General features: G+C 40.2%; 1 long non-coding RNA gene across 1 annotated transcript; it reads left to right on the forward strand.

Moving 5' to 3' along the window:
- The first annotated feature begins 5,342 nt into the window (after window positions 1–5,342).
- Window positions 5,343–10,044, forward strand: LOC309717567. Its single transcript, XR_014279739.1, has 3 exons — window positions 5,343–5,423; window positions 5,781–5,878; window positions 8,409–10,044. It is a non-coding gene; the product is annotated as an uncharacterized lncRNA (long non-coding RNA).
- Window positions 10,045–10,730: the final 686 nt, after the last annotated feature.

Here is a 10,730-nt window from a genome sequence, read left to right on the forward strand (position 1 = left end):
AATTTTTTTACGTTTATACCACTGATTATTTTTTTCAGTGTAAATGCCATGTTGAGGCTGTCATTTTTAGCATCTACATGGATGTTAAAATCACCCACAATAATTATTTTATCTGAGCTCAGAACTAAATTAGATATAAAGTCTGAGAAATCAGACAGAAACTCTGTGTAAGGCCCAGGTGGACGATAGATGATAACAAGTAAGACTGGTTTCTGAGTTTTACAGCTGGGGTGGACGAGGCTAAGCATCAGGCTTTCAAATGAATTAAAAGTCTGTCTTGGTCTTTCATTAATTAATAGGCTGGTGTGAAAAATTGCTGCCACACTGCCCCCTCGGCCTGTGCTTCGAGATTTCTGGTAGTTAGAATGACTCGGGGGTGTTGATTCATTTAAACTAACATAATCATCCTGCTGCAACCAGGTTTCTGTAAGGCAGAGTAAATCAATTTGTTGATCAATTATTAAGTCATGTACTAACAGAGACTTGGAGGAAAGAGACCTAATATTTAATAATCCACATTTCACTGTTTTACTCTTTGGTTCAGATGTGGATACTTTATTGTTCTTTCTTTGTAATTGTTTATGTTTAAGTTGTTTGTTGCTGGTTTTTAGTTTGTTTTTTGTCTGTTTGGGAGCTGACACAGTCTCTATGGAGATGGGTTTTTGGGGGGGTAGCAGGAGGAGAGAAGCTGCAGAGAGGCGTGTAAGACTGCAACTCTGCTTCCTGGTCCCAACTCTGGATAGTCATATTTTGGGGGGTTTAATAAATTTGTCCATATTTCTAGAAATGAGAGCTGCTCCATCCAAAGTGGGATGGATGCCGTCTCTCCTAACAAGACCAGGTTTCCTCCAGAAGGTTTGCCAATTATCTATGAAGCCCACATCGTTTCTGGGACACCACTCAGACAGCCAGCAATTTAAGGAGAACATGCGGCTAAACATGTCACTCCTGGTCTGATTGGGGAGGGGACCAGAGAAAACTACAGGACATGCAGGACAATGCTCCATCACACGCATTCAAGAACTCCACAGCGTGGCTGGCAAGAAAGAGTATAAAAGAAGAAAAACTAATGACATGGCCACCTTGTTCACCTGATCTGAACCCCATTGAGAACCTGTGGTCCATCATCAAATGTGAGATTTACAAGGAGGGAAAACAGTACACCTCTCTGAACAGTGTCTGGGAGGCTGTGGTTGCTGCTGCACGCAATGTTGATGGTGAACAGATCAAAAAACTGACAGAATCCATGGATGGCAGGCTTTTGAGTGTCCTTGCAAAGAAAGGTGGCTATAATGGTCGCTGATTTGTTTTTGTTTTGTTTTTGAATGTCAGAAATGTATATTTGTGAATGTGGAGATGTTATATTGGTTTCAATGGTAAAAAATAAATAATTGAAATGGGTATATATTTGTTTTTTATTGAGTTGCCTAATAATTATGCACAGTAATAGTCACCTGCACACACAGATATCCCCCTAAAATAGCTAAAACTAAAACACAAACTAAAAACTACTTCCAAAAACATTCAGCTTTGATATTAATGAGTTTTTTGGGTTCATTGAGAACATGGTTGTTGTTCAATAATAAAATTATTCTTCAAAAATACAACTTGCCTAATAATTCTGCACTCCCTGTATTATTAGCTCACATTCCTACTGAAGAATGTAACATCATGGCCTACATGTGGGTGGGAAACAGCTGTAATAAATGAGTTGATAGCCAGCTGTTGCACATCCACTCTGCCACATTATTCCTGGAGTCGGCTGGAGCTCAAACACCACCAGCTTTTTTAAAAGTGAAAGTAAGACTGTTCTTATCCGTCCTTGTGAGGCTGAAACATCTGCTGACGCGTCAGTGTGATTGAGCGGCCACATGACTCGGTCATCTGGAGCTCCAGAGGAGTGAACAGCACAGCAGGTAAAGCAGGACAAGGTGTTGGAAATTGTGAATGTGGAAAAGTGTGAAGAAGACTTTATGGATACGGTGCGCAGAGCACCACAGTTTGAAACCAAAATAGAAAGTTGAGAAGGTAAAACTTTGATCAAGAAGTGTGAATTTTTTTGGCTTGGATCATTTTTATTACTTCATTAGTGAGTGCTAAATGTTCTTAGGCAACAAGAGAACACCATTCTCTCACGTTCATGTCTGTTCCTGGTTAACCCAACCATCCACCCCGACCTCCTCCTTTGTACACAAGCCGGTTTCCTCCTCTGCTCCCTGCTGACGTGAGTTACAACAACGTTTTACTTCAGTGTGTTGTTTTGAGGCGTTTGTTTAAAACAATATTTTAATTGCACAGACAGTATTATAAAAGACAGTATATAAAATATATTGTCAAAAACAGTTAAAAACAGATTAGCTATATAGAAGTTTCTTTTCTCGTTGGCTGCCTTGTTTTCTCAATTTATCTATCATTTTCTCTGCATAAAGCCTCTCTCCCCATCTCTGTCTGATGTATCAGCATCCCTGAGAGAGGCTGCTGAGCCCCCAAAGTAATTTATAGATGCAAAGAGTCTTTTCTGCTTTCGCTGAATACATATTTCCTTCATAAACAAACGATCCCATTAGCATACTCTACAGTATTTCTTACTTTCTTTTTATTCATATCCTACTTTGTGTGCAGCCTTAGACTTATTCAAACAGACCTGTATAGTGAAAATGCACATTTTTTTTAAAACTATATAAATATTCAAGTGTACATGCATGAAAGGTCAGTTTAATCGTGAATACTCACATAAACAGAAAGCCACACAAACACTCATCGATAAGTTATTGTTCTGCAAAATATTTTTTCCTGGGGTTTTAATTCATCCCATCCTTCCTAGCATGCCTAGCTGCTTTGTATACAAAGCATAAAAGCTGATCACTCGTGGTGGGATTTGAAGAGGTGATGGGAAAATGAGTTGAACTTTATCACAGGTTGCTGGTCTTAATCAGATTCATAAGTAAGATCCAATTACATCTTTTCTTCCAATGGGCTCTTTTGTCCTTTGAAGGTTTTGAAGGTCTCCAGACCATTTGAGATTCCACCATCATTCCAGGCCTGATAAACAATCAGTGGCTGTGGCGGATGTCCCGAATGACAAACAACAAAGGGTTTGTAGAAGCATTGTTTGCTTCAGCACATGCTAGCTGTTTCTTTAATCACCGTCAGTCTGGGCAGTGGACAGTTTTTCAAAAACTACAGACATTTTAGAACATTTGGTTAAAAGAGAGAAATCTCTGGCAGACAGTATCTGATAGACTTTTGCCAACCTTAATAAAGCGCCTTGAGACAACTGTCGTTGTTCTCTTTCCACCCACTTCCATGTCACCAAATTCTGCACAAACACTCCCTTGCCTTGAATTTCCATGGATTTATATACAAAATCAGGTTTTTTAGAGACAAAGTTATAGAAGGTCAATTATGTTTGTTTATGGGCTTTATTGATTGTTGGTGGTTAGACTGCCACTGGGGCAATATGCTAACCACACTTACTGCACCCCAGCCTTCTCCTTCCATGGTGTTCCCAAGCTAGCCAAGAGATATAATCTCTCCATTGTATCCTGGATCTGCCTCGGGGCCTGATAGAGAACCATCTCAGCTGGCGCCTTGTGGTGGGATGACAGTTAGAGTCTGAGTGCCTCCTAAATCACCACTGGATATATGTCACTGCCACAGAAGGTGGATGCCTGCTGTAGGCAGATTCATGAGAATTAAAATGAAAGCAAAATCAAAACCTAACAGAAGATCCAGGTTTAGATGGGATTTCTCTTTAGCAGTGGACTTAACAGACCACCATCCAGAGTGATGTGCAGCTTTTTCAAAGATTTAAAGTGAACCTAAGATAAATTTAGAATGAAATGAAACTTGAAAGTTGTGCTTACAGAGATGGAAAGTATGGAGATTGAGGTGAGGATGGTTTCTTTTTAAATTGCTCTTTCCAGTCCTCTGCATATATTTGAAGTGAAGAGAATAGAAATTGAAAGTGAAATGTGACAGCAGTCTGAGTCGTGGGTCCGACTGAATGGCAACCTAATTGGCCATCTGCTGAGTGTCCTGTGTGTCGCATAGTTCCCGGTTCTCTTTTAGTCAGAGATTATAAACAGTGACTTGTAACAATATTCTGCACCAAAGAGCAGAACCAAAAAAGCTTTTGGATCTGCAGATGTTGTATCTTGGTTTTGATATTGATGAAGATTCCAGAGTGTGGGTTCTTTGGATATATTTGGATATTGGATATTCAAATGTCAGAGTATGTCAAGACATACTGAAAAGACCAAAAGTCTAATGATCACATACAGACTAAAGACTTTCTGCATTCATAATTCCATCAATTTTGACATGATCTCCAACACCACAGGCTGAAATCAGCCCATACCATGACAGAGCTCCAACGTGTTTTACAGATGTAGACTCTAACTATTGGACCTCCTCTATACATGCTGACCATGACTTGGATTCATCACTCTATCAGTCCAGTTTGTGTGTAATTTTTATACCTCAGCCTTTTCTCCCTGTTTCCCTTAATTAAGAATGGCTTCTTGACAGTCACTGGGACCATGTATGATAAAGCTTCAGTGAACAGTAGATAACAACAGATAATTAGGGCTATATAAAGAAAATGAAAATAGAAGGATTTTTTTTTCATTATTATTGTAAATTTAAAGAATAAAGTCAAAATGTAGAGATTAAAGTTGGCATTTCAGTCTAAACAACAGCCAGGCCTGCTATATCTCAGTAATGCCTCGTGTAGTGAAATTAAACTTTAGAATTGTTTTTAGTATCGAGGAAATGATTTCCCTTTTAGCGCATGAACACAGTATGATGATAAAGACAGAAGGAAAAACAACAGAAAGTTTGAGGAGTTGGCCACATTTGTACAAAATAAAACAGCTGGCAATGGACAGATGCAAGGATATCCATATCAGAGGAGGTATGATGTTGTATAAAGACACAATAAGACAGCTCAACATCAAGTTGTTTCACTAACTCATTTACTCAAGCCATCGTGGAGTATGTAGCAGCCACAGCAGTTGTTTGACTTGAAAGAACAGCTTTAATGTCCACATTATGGCTTTATAGTCTTAATGTGGCTCTAATACTCCATCACAGTAGATGGATCAGCTTAAGGAATGTGATGCAGTGGCATGTCCAGCGGGGTGGCCTGGGGGGGCACAGGCCACCCCCCCCCCCCCCCCCCCCCAACCAGACTGGCCACCCCAGGTGCCACTCCAAAGGCAAAACAATAAAATTCAATCAAATATCAAATGTACGATTATGTTTTCACGGTGAAGCTCAGATATCCGAGTGTAAGTGAATGCAGCATCGGCTTCTGCGCTGTGTGCATCACGTTAGCAAAGGTAGGAGAGCCAAGCACGAAAGACAGCACTGCAGGAAACAATTTTTCGGTGAAAGAAAATGAGGACAGAATAAATGTCCCGGTAAGTAATATTAAGTTTGTTGAGTTTAGTAAACTTCGGTGAAATTAGAATACCAAGGAAAAAACACTTAAAGAATTATTGCAGCTGTGGAATATTTCAGACAGTATGCTACTGAGGGCAGCTAACATAAGAGTTATGAGTTATAAGATGTAATCTAAGTCGTAACATTGCTGTATGGAGCTGCAGATTTGGTTGCAGGTTAACATAGCTGGACTGGCCATCGGGCATACCGGGCATATACCTGGTGACTTATTTTTTATTTTTTTTGTAATGGCATGAACAATGAGAGGTGGTGGATTGGCCAGATGCAGGTCGATGTGTAAAAATAACTCAGTTGTTTGGTGGTGGCTATGGCAGGGCTGCCACAGAGGCCAGCAGGTGGATGAGGGAAGGGGAGGCAGGAGGAGAGCCCCGAGGCAGCCACCAGTCCGAGTGTCAGGTGAACTGAACTTCAGGTAAGAAGTTATGACCTGCAGTCTATCTGGGTCAGATATAAACCAAGTTTAGGTGGAGTTTATTTTCATGTTGCTGACTTTTTACTGTCAGTTGCAATAACTCGTACTGCGTTCTAGCCAGCTTGACGGAGTTTTTATACAGTACAGCTGGGTGGGTGCTATGATGTTACTGATAGTGAACTTTATTTTATTCATAAGGTTAGTTAGTAGAGTTGCCAACGGCTCCTTAAAAAAATGGAATGGTCCCTCATTCATAGAAAATATTACGCGTTTCGTATTGAGCTGAGAAGAGACGCAGTTTGTCCCGTACTTTCGCTATAATGAAGAAAAGACACAAAGCTGGAGTTATTCTGTCTTTACAGCTGCCTCTTCTTCTCTCATTCTCTCCCCTCCCTCTCCTGTTGCTACTTCAATCATGAAACTGATCAATGATCAGCTGATCGGCTTTTTTCTCTTGTTTGTTTATCGCCCACTTTGCGCCAGAAAGAGGAAACCAGCAGATGTCGCGCTAAACAACAGCAGCACGTTTAAGCTTGATCAGCTGTTGTTAGAATTTATTTAATATTATATTAATTTCTAATATCAGCTGATGTTTGCTGGAGCCACAGCTGTAAAGCTGCTGGTCATGATGTCGGTTTGGATATGTGGTGAGAGGGAAACATGAGGATGAAACCGGGAGATGTCCTTACTGAATCATCAGAGCTGAACAGGTGATGGAGAAACAGGTTTACCTTTTAGTTCACATGAATGAGTTGAAGGGAAGTTATGAACTGTTTCTGAGAGACAAATAACACCAGGATCCTTTTCTAAACAGCTGAGAGCTGGGAAATGTACAGGGGCGGGTCTAGCAAAGTTTTGCCAGGGGGGCAGGTAGGGCATTAACAGGGAGAGGGGGGCACAAAGAAATACTTTTCTTTCTTATTCTCATTTAAAATATCTCGCTTTTATTAAATAATTATCTAAATCTTACAACCAAAGTTTTTATCTGACGTAAAATGTATAGAAATCATACATATACCAACAAGACTGTACATCACTGTCACAACAGGGTTTGTTTTCAGTCAAAGTCTTTATGGCTTTAATACCTGGTGGGCCGGTCTCTAGTCAAACTGCCCGATTTTCTGTCCCAGTCCATTCCTGCAGGTTAATACTGGCAGTGTCACCATGCCAGCTGACTGTATTTCATCATCAGCCAGTGTTGTTCTTTATACATCAATATTACCAAAGTTTACCATAAGGCAGCATAGAAAGTATTTACTTGCTTTCAGGTTTTATTCAAATGTTAGTCTTTTCAGTTGTTTCCCCACTTTTTTCCTGTTTCAAAATCAAACACCAGTTTGTGAGAAGATTATCTGCCTATTAAAAAAAGAAGATAAAGTTTTACATTGGCATTGGCTAATTTGTCAATTGTTTGTTACAAATGTTTGTATTTTAATATTCAAAAATGTTTTTGCCCAAGACATATGTGCACTACATGTCAGTAAAAATACTATGCAAATATTGATGTCCTTGACTGCTGAATAAACACTGATTGTATCTCTTGTACTTTATCAACGCAGTATCTAAAAACTTTGCACCGTAGTGGTTAAAATCTCATTCTGATAAGAGTTAAAAGTGCATTCGGTTGTTAGGTTTATAGGGTTATTGAATTATGGTTAACGGTTGGTAGAATTTTTTTTAAACATTATCTGCCAATTACATCTGCCACCCTTCTCCAAATCTGTGCCCCTACCTGGCCCCCCCAACAAAAATCTTCTAGACACGCCACTGATGTGATGAAGAAATGAGGTGGCTGAAGACTTTTGCACAGTATTGCAGCTCAAAAAGCTTAAAACAGCTGTGTAATCTCCACCAGTTTTCTGTTAAAAAGATGGTTGATGTATTTTTTATATTACTGCAGTATGATGCTAAAAGAGAAAACACAAAAAGATTGTAGATGAGGAGGTCGTCCCACCTCCGCCAGAGCTCCGAAAGCATTCCGAGGGAGACTGGGGACATTGAGTCCGAATGGACCATGTCCAGTGTAACAGAGTTAGAAAGTAGCTTAATGAATTTCCTCAAAATTGATGTGCTTTGTGAATAGTTGGAGCCACCTGGTGGACAAACACAGCAACTGCAACTGTTAAGGTTCTAAATTGTTTCACAGCGCATGCCTCAGCAAAGGAAAAAAACTCCCAAGCTGGTGGTAGGTGCTAGTGAGCGATACTGTTGTCAATTTTGTAATTGTACTAATGAAAACATTCTTATAGTGGTAATTGTCAACATGTATTCTGATTGTAAGCAGTACTAGCATGTATCCTGAAAGTTACAGGCATTTTGATGCATGGGTAGTAACTTTATTCACGAGTAGCATTTTTAGTTACCATGCTAAGCTAATACTCGTTAGCTAGTCAGGTGCTTTTTGACTTGCACTCAGCTCTAATGCTTCTCTATGAGATTGTAATTGTTCTAATTCTTTTTAACAGAACTGAATGTTGCAGTTGCTTTGCACGCTGTTAATGAAGACTGTGTGCTGTTTTCTTTGTACCAGTTGCCAGAATAAAGAGGGAGCCCAGAGTAAGGGCAAGTCCATCGTTGCAGTGCCGTCCTTTCTACATGGGCATATCACACCACTTGCACAATAGACTCACAGAACAGCAACAGCTACACCAGCACTTCCATTGCTGAAGCTGTTGAACCACCGCAAGGTGTTTGTGTGATGGTAACCCCCAAGATGATGGACACCAGAGGTGAAGAGAACCAAAAACACAGGTGTGGCAGGTGTTTGGCGAGGCCATGGAAAAAGACTTTTGGACTGCCTCAAGAAGATTCTGGAAAACTGTGAGGCGACTAAGGAGGGGAAAGTGGTGCTCTGAGGATATTGTTGGGCGGTGGAAGGAATACTTCGAGGACCTCCTTAATCCTACTGACACGTCAGGATGCTGGAAAGGAGAGTTGAACTTTGGATGAACTGTCCAGATAAACAGAATCAACTTCTTGGGGGTCCAGCACTAATAAATTTATCCACATGAACTCTAAAAGACAAATTTAGAGTTTATTTGTATGTGAAACAGGGCATCTTAGTTCACACTTACCCAGGAATATTAAGCACAGTAACCTCAGTAACATCATTTCCACATGATTCAACCTCGTGGATCCACAGCAGATTAGGTATGTATGCGGGTCACATCCATTTGGGGACACAGAGAGTGCTGACATATATACATGTCAGGGTGCGATAGCAGAAGCCTCAGGTTGGCTGCAGATGAGACCTCCGCCCCTGCCTAGGTGGAGAAGAGTTAACAGGAGGTTAAAAGAATCATTTTTCATCCATCTTGAATCACCTTTCCCTGCAGACCTGCCTGATACAGCAAAGCATCATCTGGCCCTGCTGACAGCGGGCACACAGACCTCTGCTCCACTTCCAATTTCACTAAGCTCCAGCTGAACTCAGCTTCCACCTTACATTCAAATAAAGACTTTTAGTGATGCAGCTCGAGCATCAGTCATACATCAGTCCTACGATCGCTCGGTTTATTGATTTAAATCATCGTTCTAACCACTTACAAGATTCGTAATTCTCTTGCTTTTGAACAGCAGCTACCTGTTACAGCAGTTTATTTGCATCCCCATTCATTTCTTTTTTCATTAATTTATATCTCAGCTTATTCATCAGTTCACTAACACATGAACTGATTTGTTTGCTCGAACACAAACATGAAGTACCTCACTCTGTAGGTCAGCTGATGTCCAACACACACCTCTAATCATTCAATCCATCAGACCTCAGTTCCTTCATTTACACACGCTCCATCCTCCCCTACAGCAATCATTAAGCTTTTTTTCTAAATCATTAATGTAATTTCATTGACTCAAGCAGTCTCTTGTTAATCCTTTCATGCTTGTAATATGAAGCTGCTGTCATATCTGTGATGCAGGGCTATATTTTCTGCTGTTTACACACTCAGACAGCTAAACAGACCGCAGTGCAAAGCCCCATCAGTTACCATGTATCCATGCGTGCTAAATAAACCGTGTGTGTGTGTTCACTCAGTGAACAGCAGTGAATGAAAAACAGCTTTCTTCCTCTTTTGTTCACATTGAGCTAATGAAGAAAATGGAGCAAACCATTGAGCCAATCAAAAACCTTTAAAAAGACAGACGCTAAGCTGAATGAAGATGCCAGTTTAAACCACAAACGTAAATAGTGCTTTTAAGCTTTAAGCTTTTTATTTTTATTATTAATATTAAAATTAGGGTAATGGGGCATACATTATACTGCCAAAAGTATTCACTCACTCATCCAAATCATTGAATTCAGGTGTTCCAGTCACCTCCATGTCCACAGGTTTATGAAATCAAGCAGCTAGACATGCAGACTGCTTCTATTTCAATTCAATTTCATTTGAATTCAATTTTATTTATACAGCACTAAATCACAAGTCGCCTTAAATTTCAGAAGCTCAGTGAATTCCAGTGTGGTACCGTGATAGGATGCCACCTGTGCAACACTTCAAGTTGTGAAATTTACCCACTACTGAATATTCCACTGTCAGCTGTTAGTGGTATTACAATAGTTGATGCTGAGACGCGTAGTGTGAAGACATCACCAACTTTCTGCAAAGGCAGTAGCTACAGACCTCCACATTTCATGTGGTCTTCAGATTAGCTCAAGAACAGTGCATAAACCGCGTCATGGAATGGACCAACTGCATCAAAGCCTTACATCATCAAGCTCAATGCAATGCATCAGAGTGATGAGTCACACGTACACCAGTATACACGTACAAATACAGCAGACAGTGTGTATTTGTCTACACAGATTTGTATTTATATTCTGTGTGTGTGTGTGTGTGTGTGTGTGTGTGTGTGT

Source organism: Aulonocara stuartgranti, assembly GCF_965226115.1.
Source record: "Aulonocara stuartgranti genome assembly, chromosome: 2".
NCBI classification, from domain to species: Eukaryota; Metazoa; Chordata; class Actinopteri; order Cichliformes; family Cichlidae; genus Aulonocara; species Aulonocara stuartgranti.